We start from the raw sequence: 12,756 nt of genomic DNA on the forward strand, positions 1-12,756 counted from the left end.
TCTGAAAGAGGAGCTTACTTTGTGCTGTACATACCGAACCGACCGTCACAGCAATCAGCTGTAACTCGACACCACCCCAGAGCGTCAAGAGCACCACAAACTCAGCAGCGCACCACCAACAACAGCCCACACAGAGGTCTCTGTACAACAAAACCACCTCCTTAAACACTCACCACTACACCTCAACGAGCCTGCAGCTGTGGCCGGCGCCTACCTGTCTTCACGGGAACGTGGAAGTGAACACGGCCAAACACCTGCAGTCAGTCTCCAGAAAGAGAAAGAAGAGCACACACACTCCCTCTTTTATGCAAACACTCCTCTGCCACAACCAGCTGCACTCAATCCACCAGCTGAACATCATTAAGGTCATCCATCCTGCTACATGTGCATTTGTGTTTTGTGTTTGTTTGAACCTTTTTGCTGTACAGTCTTTTACACAAGACCTCAAGACCTAGTTTGCTGTGTGTTTTGAATACGTAAATAGTAAGTCCCTTCGGCTGCTCCCTTGTTTTGCACTTGGGGTCGCCACAGCAAATCCAAGGTGGATCTGCATGTTGAATTGGCACAAGTTTTACGCCGGATGCCCTTCCTGACGCAACTCCACATTACATGGAGAAATATGGCAGGGGTGGGATTTGAACCCGGAACCTTCTGAACTGAAACCAAGCACATTAACCACTTGGCGTAAATGTGTGTGGAAAATTATTTCCGCTTTATTTTTTCCCTTTCTTATTTCTGATTGTAAACGTTTATTACACTTACAAAACACAACAAAAGTACATATATTATGAAAGCACAGGTTGTCCTGAAAAAAAGAGACATAAAACTTGATTGTGGGATCCAGGGAGAGCTGTTAACAGCAAAAGCCCCATTTGGATGGGGCTTTTGGGAGGTTTTTTGATGATTTTTATCCAGTCTGAATGGACTATTTCAGTCATTTTTACTGATTGGACTGGGGGCAAAATGTTGATAATCCCCTTGCATTGAGTTTTAACACCAGCATTGTTGGTGGCTAAACGGCTTCATTGTATAAACCTTTGGGGCAACCAAAAACTTTGACGGACAGCAAACCACTTATTCTCACTGCTGCATATGGAAAAAGCCCCATTTGGATGGGGCTTTTGGCCCCCACAGCCACCCCATCTGTAAAAATGTGGAACCTCTCTTGATTTGAACAGCTTTTTACAATGATAAATCTAACTTTGTACTAAATTCTTTTGACGTTTAGCTAATTCGTGGCAAGACAAGATGTAAATGGATCACTGTCATCACATAGCATGAGGCTAAATGACTCATTTACTGTGCATCTGGAAAGTATTCACAATGCTTCACTTTTTCCACATTTTGTGTTACAACCTTATTCCAAAATTAATTATGCCCCCCCCCCCCCCCCCCCCGAAAATTCTGCAAACAATACCCCATAATGACAGTGTGGGAAAAGTTTTTTTTTTTTTTTTTTTAGAATTTTGCAAATTTATTAAAGTAAATTAAAATAAAAAGAAAGAAATCACATGTACATAAGCATTCACACCCTTTGCCATGAAGCTCAAAATTGAGCTCAGGTGCACCTTGTTTCCAGTGATCATCCCTGAGATGTTTCTACAGCTTAAATGGAGTCCACCATATATTCACTTGATTGGGCGTGATTTGGAAAGGCACACATATGTCTACATATAAGGTCCCACAGCTGACAGTGATGTCAGAACACAAACTCAGCATGAAGTCAAAGGAATTGTCGACAGACCTCCAAAACAGGATTGTCTTGAAGAACACATCTAGGGAAGGGTATAGAAACATTTCTGCTGCTTTGAAGGTCCCAATGGAAGAAGTTCAGATCCACCAGGTCTCTTCCTACAGCTGGCTACCCATCTAAACTGAGCGATGGGGGAGAAGAGCCTTAGCCAGTGAGGTGACCAAGAACCCAGTGGTTAATCTATTAGAGCTCCAGCATTCCTCTGTGGAGAGAGGAGAACCTTCCAGAAGGACAAGCATCTCTGCAGCAATCCACCAATCAGGCTTGCACAGTAGAGTGGCCAGATGGAGGCCACTCCTTGGTAAAAGGCACATGGCATCCTGCCTGGAGTTTGCCAAAAAGCACCTGAAGGACTCTTGTCCTGAAGGACAAAATTCTGTGGTCTGATGAGAAAAACATTGAACTCTTTGGTTTGAATGCCAGGTGTCATGTTTGGAGGAAAGTGAAGCATGGTGGTGGCAGCATCATGCTGTGGGGATGTTTTTCAGTGGCAGGAACTAAGAGACTAGTCAGGATTGAGGGAAAAATGGATACAGTAATGTCCAGAGATCCTGGATGAAAACCTGCTCCAGAGTGCTCTTGACGTCAGACTGGGGAGACGGTTCACCTTTCAACAGGACAATGACTCTAAGCACATAGCTAAGATGTCAAAGGAGTGGCTTCAAAACAACTCTGTGAATGTCCTTGAGTGGTCCAGCCAGAGCCCAGACCTGAATCTGATTTACCATCTCTGGAGAGATCTGAAAATGGCTGTGCAGCGATGCTCCCCATCCAAGCTGATGGAGCTTGAGAGGTGATGCAAAGAGGAATGGGCAAAACTGCCCAAAGATAGGTGCACCAAGCGTCTGGCATCATATTCAAGAAGACTTGAGGCTGTTATTGCTGCCAATGGTGCATCAACAAAGTATTGAGCAAAGGGTGAGTTCTTATGTACATGTGATTTCTTTGTTTTTTTTTTTATTGTTATTACTATTAATACATTTGTAAAAAAATTAAAATGTTATTTTTATTTTTCATGTTCTCATTATGTGGTGTTGTGAGTAGAATTTTGAGGGGGAAAAAGGCTGTAACATAACAAATTGTGGAAAAAGTGAAGAATACTTTCCGTATGCACTGAATTTTCTGATGATCACGCTTGGCTCCATGGGAGGGGGAGGAGGGGGGAATCGCCATTTCCCCTTTAATTGAAAATTCCGTGAGTGATGTATATTATGATCACCTGTCACATGCGGCGCCTGCGCACTGGAACGGGAGGCGGGGTGGATGCTGATCGCTCTGTCTCGTGCCCTGTGCCCTCCATCCCTCGGCGATCTCCCAACGCTTGAACACGGGATATCCGAGGAGGTCTTTGCAGGAGGATGGGGAGACACGTCTCCAGTCACTGAAGGTACAAACCGCGGCTGGTTTTTGTGGAACGCTGTCCGACGGTGTTTGACATTGTGACCGTGGCGGGTGAAGGATGTTTGGCTGCAGGATGGGAGCAGAGGAGGAGGAGGAGGAGGAGGTGTGTGGTTGGTTTCCTAAAAGATACCGACGACGCGATGCTGCTCAGTGCTTTGGAACCGACGTGGAAATGAGCGATTTTCAAACATGCCAAATTAAGAAGGCTGGTCAGGGGCGCGCGGTTATTATACTATAAATGTGTTTTTTAAGATAACATTGTACTATGACTATGTTTTTTTGTTTTTGTTTTTTTTACATTGGGTTCCTCGTGCACTGAGAGCTGCCATCCTCTCGCGGCTCGCACCCTCTCAGCCTCTGCGCATTGGCATGCTGTCGCGTTTAAAGTGGCGCATGTCGTGAATGCATCACGTCCGCTGCACCGCGCGTGGATCGTGCTTGGCGCTCTGGCTGTAGTGGTGTTAAATCGCAGGCCTGCAGAAATCGACGCCTTTGGTGCTGCTTTTGCAGACTGTATTGCTGTGGATTTGTTTACTCGCTGTGCGTAAAACGCAGCCTGCATCTGCACTCGGTGCCACAGGCGACCGCGGAAAAACGCAAAGGTGATTTGCAGAGAGCGGCAGCGGAAGGGAATGATAAGTGCACCCTGACTGGTCATTTGAAGCCAGATGTGAATCCGTGCGTAGCACACGGGTCTGGTTCGCGTCGCCGGATGAGTGGCGTCTGTGCGCTTTGAATAATAACGCTGTCCATGGTGCTGAAAGCAACAGTCTGCTCCAAATCCTGCGGACTGTACAAATGATATGAAGATCGCCAACTTGTGGAAAACTGTTGGGAACATTTATATTTACAATGCAATAAAATGCACAATGTTCACGTGATTGAGGTAAAGACATGTTAGTACTTGAAAGACCAGAGTTAACAAAAGTGTTATGTAACGTCAGGGGTCCAAAGTACTGGTCTGCAAAACCACGTGTTAATTCAACTCATATCATGTAAATATTAAGTTAGATTTTTGATAAAAAATAATGCATGGATCCTCAACTCTAGTACATCTGGAACAACTTGGGTATTAAGGATCTTGTCAAGGGCATTGAGACAAGTGTGGCTCTCATTTTCTCGCATTTTTTTTTTCCATGTCTGGTGAAGTGACAAACATACAACCATGTAGGGCACTTCTCTCAGCACTTGTCACAGTGCATCCAGAAAGTATTCACAGTACTTCATGTCATTATGGGGTGTTGTGAGTAGTTTTGAGGGGGAAAAAAAATTAATCCATTTTGGAATAAGGCTGTATACAAAATGTGGAAAAAGTGAAGTGCTGTGGATACTTTCTTGATGCACTGTATTTTAAAGAATATAGAGTGCAAGAACAGCCTGGGTTCTAGCCCAACAATTTGTAGTTTGTTGTGTGAGTTTCATCAGGAAGTACATCCGACATAAACATACCAAATCAAGATGGGGATCCATACTGGATTCACTGTGGTGACCCTGAGCAAACAGCCAAACAAAGTTTCTCTCAGTTATGCTTCAGCAGGTAGATCAGTGGGTTAAGGAGTTGGGCTACCAATATATAGACCTAGGTCATATATATCAGTCATGCTACCTGTCTGTGTCCTTGAAGAAAACACTTCATCTAAACTCTGCCAGTCCACACAGCTATAAACAGTGGAACAAATGTGAAAAGACTGTGTATTTTATGGCAAAAGCATCAAATTTTGCACGGACATAGTTTAGTATAAAATTTGATATAACGTCAGATTCCCATCTTTACATCTTTAAATTACATTTCATTAAAAAAACTTGTCATGATATCTATTTTTAATTAATTTTTTGGTAATTATATATCAAACAATGTTCGTGAAAAAAAATTGTTGCTTTCACCATAAAACACACAGCTGTTTCACTTGTAACCCTGCTAAAAAGGGTATCGGGCTTAACTTGAATTTACAGTAGCCAGACATGTGTCACGTCTGGAACAGAGTCATAGACTCTCATTCACTTGATGCTGTGGAATCCTGAGATACTAAGCACCAAAACCAATGGGCTTCTTACTTCTTAATTCTTGTCCACAGTAAAATCAAAGCCAGATAGCTTAGGGTGGGTTTGAACCCATAACATTCTAGTCATGAGGTGACAGCAGTGTCATGGCACCACCGCTGTAATCTGTCACATAAATCTCATTTTCAGCTCTGTTACTCGTCTCACAAACTGACTTAAAATTACACCATTGGAGAATTTACTTACACTTGAAGAGAGTTGAATCAACACTGTTATAAACAATTACTGGAAGCAATGCTATCAATATGTTATTTTACACAGAGAGTGTTTAAATAACACTTTAAGGGACATAATCAACTGTGAAACATTTCATTAACTCTATTACAAGTGATATATGTTTAGAATTTATTGTTAAATTTCATAAATACGAGTACACTATTTTATCACCACATTCTAATATTTTAGAGAACTGGCCAGGAACTAACAGGATTATAACAGAACCACAACTGGACATAACGTTTTTTGAACAGCAGAGGGAGCTCTAACTCTAATCCTTATCCTTCATTACATTTTATAAATCGTAAAGGAAGAGTAACTTTACTTAGGGCCCCTTCACACATTACACAAGTTAAGCCGACTAGCACACGAAGGAGGAACTGCATGGCATTCGTGAAAAAATTGTAGCTGTCTCCAATGCCTTGTACACATGTCGCTACAACTATTCATGCACACCAGTGGTTGAAAGATAGAGAGTGCCCTGTGAGAGCCCATTCGATCCCTCTCGCGGCAGGTGGCAGCCAAATTCTAGGTGACACACATGAACATCGAACACCGCTCGCCTGACATTTAGAAAATGTGTGGCCATTTGTGCTGTTAGCAAGAATACAGTGAGCAGATGATCACTTTTGAGCTGGATGTAAAATTTATCTAAGTGCCTCCACAAGTGTGGTGTTGCAAAAAGTAATACACATGTGGTGCATATGTCTCGCACGTGTTGCACCCCCCACCCCCCCCCCCCCCCCGACCCCAAAACACTTGCATAGAATGCTTACATGCATGTACAGACATAAACACATGTGGGGCGGACAGCCATGTCTGAATGCACACAACATGGCAAGGTGCCTCCCAACTGCTGACCAGAGACACGGATGATGGCTCAGTGCACACGACGTGTCACATTACAAACACAGAGACCACAGCCAGGACAGGTATATTAATAAGTACTACACTACCTACATGCACAACTACATAACAAATAACTAAAAAATAATGAACGGACATGAACTAACAACTGTCCACTGTGACGGTCGTGTGTCTGGTTGCTGTCCTCACATGGACATACATAAAAACATATATCGCTGTTTCGACAGGCTGCAGCAAGCAAGCGCACAGTGCACACATTGACATGCTGCCCCAGGTGAGACGGACGGTCAGATCATAACACGCAGTGGGCGATCTGAATGTCACATCACCCACATGAGCTCTATTCCACATGATGCGGTGTCTGTCCTGTGGCATGCCATCCACAGGACACATTTGTTGGGCTGGACATGCGCATGGGGCCTGCTGGACACGCCAGACTGCAGATGTGGACATGATAAGAGCGCACTGCTTCATTCATGTCATTTCATGACTGTACATCTGTGACCATGGGTCATCTACAGAGGAACAGACGGTTCATACTTGTATTGTTCACTCGAAAAGAGGGATTCAATAAAATGCGGTGGTTTTATATGGTCTGTGTTTATTTTTTGTATGCATTTATCGCCTTGTTGATTTCAGGCATTTTATGCACCTTTTATAGGACAGTGATGGTAGCGCAGTGGTAAAGTTTCTGGCTGGCAGTCAGAGCTTTTGTGAATTGCAGGTTCGAATCCCATGGCTGGCATGTATTTTTTTTTTTTTTCACAGCAGCTGCATGATTTGGTTCCACACGCTCCAGCTGCTCACACTGTGTTCATGCTGCGACGGTTTTGTGCACGCACATGAGCATGCACAAAACCATTGCAGCGGGATTGTACATGCCTGCCCGACCATGTGTCCCTCCCGACATCGGCGCAATGTTTTTGTGCGGGCTGTTTCTCAGTGATTTACCCTGATTCCTACTTATTCGTGCTATGTGTGAAGGGGCCCTTAGGAACAGTACATTCATTTAGCCTGGGTTTTATTTTATTACCAGTAAACTCAACATGTTAAATTTTACAGTGTAATCCTAAATTAACAGGAACCACAATTTCTGCAGAGGCACGCTGTAATGTTGTGAGTTGATGGAGATATTTGTACCTTTTGCTCTTCTTAGCTTTTTCAAGGAAATGGCATTTAATGGGACTCTATCATATACTTTCTGGAACATCCCTCCAAATATGAGATGACAGTGTACTGGTACTGGTAGTACCAGTGTACTGGTAGTTTGTTGTGTGCAAAATATGCACAGCAGATCGACTGCAAATTCCTCGTGACTTGATTTGTGACTTTGTGTTTATAACTGAGTGGAACAGCCTTTGCTGCAGGCTGCAGATTAGTCGTACTCATTCACCGTGTAAATTCTCTCCATGCTGCTTCTATGCATCTCACATCTGTGTTGTGAAACAGAGCAAAGGTCTTTTTTCTGCATTGTAACAGTTCAGGATTTTGAAACAAGGCATGTATTTGTTGCCTACAGGCTAAATGTTTGGTGTGTTCTCTGTACTAGATCAGACAGAAAATTAAAAACCCGACAGATTCAGATTTCACTGAAATCTAATGTCAGTTTGCTGGATATAGAGTTCTACTGAATGAGGAAATATTTTGATAAAGGAAGGTGGAAAATATTTAGCAGGCTCACCTGTTTCCAGATTAATGCTTTTTTGTTTGTCTGCTTGTTTGTTTGTTTGATTGTTATGTAATGCTGCAAAAACAAAAAAGCAGGAATTTGTGATTCAGATTTAAAAATAAACATAAATATAACTCAATGCTAAAATACCTTTGGCTGTATGAGCACAAAAATAGGAAACAAAATGTGACATTTTGACCTCTTAAAATAGGTCAAGGTTAGTAATCTTTGAACTTGTCCAAGGTCTGCATTCCAAGAATGTTCCCTGTGAATTTGAAGACCCTTACAGTAATTGGAATGGACTTGTGCTGCCAGCCATATAAGCATAACAATAGGAAACAGAATGTGATCTTTTGACCTCTTAAAATAAGTCAAGGTTAGCCATCTTTGAACTTTTCCAAGGTCTGTGTCCCAAGAATGTTCCCTGTGAATTTGAAGACCGGCAGTAATAGCAATGGACTTATGCTGAGCACAGATGGACAGATGGATGGACCAGTGCAAAGCCTTTGCAATACCCGATGGTCATATTTTGGTCTTGGATAATAAAAAAATAAATATTTGAATTTGTCAAAGGTCTGTGGCCCAAGAATGCTTACTGTGAGTTTGAAGACCCTTACAGTCATAGGACTGGACTTGTGCTGAGCACGGACGGACGGACAAACAGATGCAAAGCCTTGGCAATACCCAATGGCCATATTTTGGCCTCAGGTAAAAATTGATCTTACTATTGACAGAAAAAATAGTTATTGAATGCACTAGCTCAAGATAACCATAATCACTATGTCAGTAATAGACTGAGAAACTCAATGGATACTGTTTGTATCGGTAATGTTTGGAACCAGTGGGAGTTTTTCCTTACCACTATCGTCGATGTGTTTACTCAGGGGAATTGGTAAGCTTAGACCTTACCAATGTGAAGTGCCTTGGGCTGACTGTGTTGTGATTGGGTGCTTTTAAATAAACTGAATATAACAAAAAAATATGAAATAACAACAACAAAAAAACCCCAATATATTTTAGTTATGATTAATTGACAAACACAAAATATAGATGTAGTACCCCTTTAATGTCAGACTGGAGCCCTCTCTATCGTAGGGGTAGAGCTGGAAGCTAATGGAGGATTAACATCAATTTCCCCGGTGGAAGACACTGAGGCAGTCAAACAACTTTGCTGTGGCAAGGCCCCTAAGAGTTGATGAGATCCGTCCATAAATTCTGAAGGAACTGGGTGTGGAGGGACTGTCTTGGATGAAACGTCTCTTCAACATTGCGTTGAGATCTGGAACAGTGCCTAAGGAGTGGCAATCTGGGGTGGTGGGCCATATATTTAAAAAAGGGGACCAGAGAGTCTGCTCCAATTATAGGGACATCATGCTACTCAGCCTCCCTGGTAAAGTCTACTCAAGGGAGGCTGAAAAGGGGGGTTTGGCCAATAGTCAAACCTCTGATTGAAGAGGAACAATGTGGGTCCTGGTCGTGGAGCACCCGACCAGCTCTTCACTCTCACAAGGATCCTGGAGGGTGCCTAGGAGTATGCCCATCCAGTCTACATGTGTTTTGTGGACTTGGAGAAGGCATATGATCGGGTACCCTGGGAGATACTGTGGGAGGTGCTGCAGGAGTATGGAGTGAGGGGGTCTCTTCTCATGGCTTTCCAATCTTTGTACTCACAAAGTGAGAGCTGTATTCAGGTGCTCGGCCGTAAGTCGGATTTCTTTCTGGTGGGCGTTGGCCTCCGCCAGGGCTGCACCTTGTCACCAATTCTGTTTGTGATATTCATGGACAGGATATCGAGGCACAGTCAGGGAGAGGAGGGTTTCTGGTTTCTGGGTCTCATCACTGCTTTTTGCAGATGATGTAGTCCTCTTGACTTCATCGGCTGGTGACCTCCAACACTCAGTGGATCAGTTCGCAGCCGAGTGTGAAGCGGCTGGGATGAGGATCAGCACCAATGGATTGCCTACTAGGGATAGGGAATGCTGTCTTGCCCCAAGTGAAGGAGGTCACGTGTCTCGGGGTCTTGTTCACGAGTGAGGGGACAATGGAGCATGAGATTGGCTGGAGAATTGGTACAGCACGGGTGGTATTGCATTCGCTCTGCCATACTGTTGTGATGAAAAGGGAACTGAGCCAAAAGGTGAAGCTCTCAATCTACTGGTCAATCTTCGTTCCTACTCTCACCTATGGTCATGAGGGTTGGGTGATAACCGAAAGAACTAGATTGCGGCTACAAGTGACCGAAACGGGCTTCCTTAGGAGGGTGGCTGGTGTCTCCAGAAGAAATAGGATGAGAAGCTCGGTCATCCGTAGGGAGCTTCATGTGCTGGCTGAGGTGGTTCGGGCATCTGTTTTTTTACAGGTTTTACAGGCACGTCCATCTGGGAGGAGACCCTGGGGAAGACCCAAGACTAGGTGGAGAGATTATATCTCCACACTGGCCTGGGAGTGCCTTGGGATCCCCCAGGCAGAGGTGGTCAATGTGGACTGGGAAAGGGAAGACTGGGGTCCCTTGCTAGAGCTGTTACCCCCATGACCTGATCCTGTATAAGTGGTTGAAGATAAATGAGTAATAAATCACATTGTACCAGATAATATAAACCTTGCCTGTCGTGGCTGACTATCAATGAAAATAAAGGAAAACTTTGTGAAAATCATAACACAACAGGGCCTCATTATTTTCAGATGCTGGTGATTTAGAGTCCATTTGTTGCAGTACACTGACAAGTCAATCCCTCAAGCCATCCATGAATAAAATGACCACTTGTTATTGATATTTTCATGCATTAAATAATTGTCATCTTATCACAGTTATTATTAGTAATTCATTCCCAAACGTAAAAATATTGTGGCCCACTTTGAAATCTGAAAATCCGCTGCAGCCCACATAAACCTTTAATCACAATTTTGATCAATACATGAAACTAGGAAGACACATTTCCACAGATTGCTACGTTAAAATAGGTCAGATAAATGAAGAATAACACATAATTTAAATCCCATGACTTTGTTTTATTACTTCTGCTTACATTTTTAAAAGTAACCATATGGATTTATGTAATTTTAAACTTTATTACAAAGTACAGAACAAAGATGTTTTTTTCTTTACAAATGTATTTATTTTTAATGACTTGTCATGGCCCACTTGCCGTATCTTCAAGGCCCACAAGGGACCTCTACCTCACATTTTGGGAACTACTGATTTGTATCTTAACAATTGATAAACATGAAATGTAGTATTGAGAGAGTTGGGGATTTCTTAATTTACCAGTGTAAGACATTTGTGGATGGGTGGATGGATGGATGGATGAGTTTTATTGTCATTGTCATTACAAGTGCAACAACGAGATTACGTCCACAGTCAAATTGCCACAGACAAGATACAGCAATTAATCCACAATTATTACTTGTTTACCGTAATAATGGCACACATCAGAATTAAAGACAACACATATACATTTGACATTGTGTATGTGCAGTAAACTTGAAACAGTCCGTTTTCCAAATTGAGGCGATGTGAGCGTGTGGTAGCTGCAACAACATGTCGTCACGCCGCTGCTAGCTTGGTGGGAACAGGGGCCTACCGCAGTTAAAACTGCAGAGCCCCTGGAAGGGGAATGGCGTGGCATGAGCTGGGGCCGGGATGGGGTGGTGGATGGGGACAGGAGGGGGGTATGGACGATTTGGAGCATGCTTCAGTCTCTTGTCCTTGTGTGAGTCAGTTGTTTTTCTGTCCGTGTGGGAGTTAGAGAAGATAACGGGCAGTCGAATGTTTACCAAGGCCGTAGACATTCTTCTGGAGGAAAACAATGGGGCACTTTATCCTTCAGAGGCTGATAAGCCTGCCGTGTTTGTGGTTGAGCAGTGAAAAACACTTTTACAGTCTCACATGAACAAACCAAATCCCAAATTATGAATATTCCTCAGTCTCTGAACTCTTCATCTTCATCTGCAAGGTGCGCATTTGCTCCAAGATGCCATCCAATTTGTATCTGACTTCAAGGGTTAATGCAGTCTGAAAATGCATCGCCTTGCCCAACTCATTAATCATGATGGACAGGTGATGGGTCGTGGTTCTGGTGGCAGCCGTCTTGCTAATTTTCCGGTAGGTCAGGGTAGCACATAAGCCAATAAGTACCAGCACTCCTACTATGAAACCAAATATAAATCCTCAACATCCTCCACAGAGAATGGCGCAAAGCAAGCGACTCGCCATGTCTCCCAGGTGTCGAGAACATAGTCCACAGGGTAAGTTCCATCTGGGCATGCAGGGTCCCCCGGCCCTGATCTTCTTGTAGAAAAAATGGTGTCAATAGCATTCAGAGACCAGCTGATCAATTCCATGTTTAATCCAATATAGTTTGAAGAATTCACAGTCTGGTGAAGTAGGGACTTTGAAGGTTGGAGCAGAGATAAGGGAGAGAGGAGGAAATGCGTCTGCCCTCGCTGGAGTCCCAAGCTGTTTACGTTCATAATAATTAATCGTATAAATAATTATACGATTATGAAAGTATAATTAAGATAGATTATGCAAACCTGGGATATTTGTAACCCATATTAAAATAAGGATGTAAAAACAAAAAGAACTGCATTAAATTTGGTGGTGATATGTGAAATGACACATCAGCTATCTGTCATTACTAGAGCATTATTAGTAATAGACATACCTGCTGTGTGTAATTCTCTGTTAATAGTGTGTAATTCTCTATTAAAAGTATCAATATTGGTGTGGTTGACAAAAACGATGGTAACTCGAAGAAAACAACGAAAAATATGGTCGACACGTAACAGT

The 12,756-nt window shown here is 43.0% G+C and overlaps 1 protein-coding gene across 1 annotated transcript in view; it reads left to right on the forward strand.

The window, feature by feature from the left end:
- The first annotated feature begins 3,011 nt into the window (after window positions 1-3,011).
- pclob (piccolo presynaptic cytomatrix protein b) overlaps window positions 3,012-12,756 on the forward strand; it is a 175,717-nt gene continuing 165,972 nt past the window's right edge. Inside the window, 1 exon segment of the mRNA XM_034175495.1 lies at window positions 3,012-3,140. The gene's annotated coding sequence lies outside the window, so the exon portion shown is untranslated.

This window comes from Thalassophryne amazonica, chromosome 8 (assembly GCF_902500255.1).
Source record: "Thalassophryne amazonica chromosome 8, fThaAma1.1, whole genome shotgun sequence".
In the NCBI taxonomy this organism is placed as follows: domain Eukaryota; kingdom Metazoa; phylum Chordata; class Actinopteri; order Batrachoidiformes; family Batrachoididae; genus Thalassophryne; species Thalassophryne amazonica.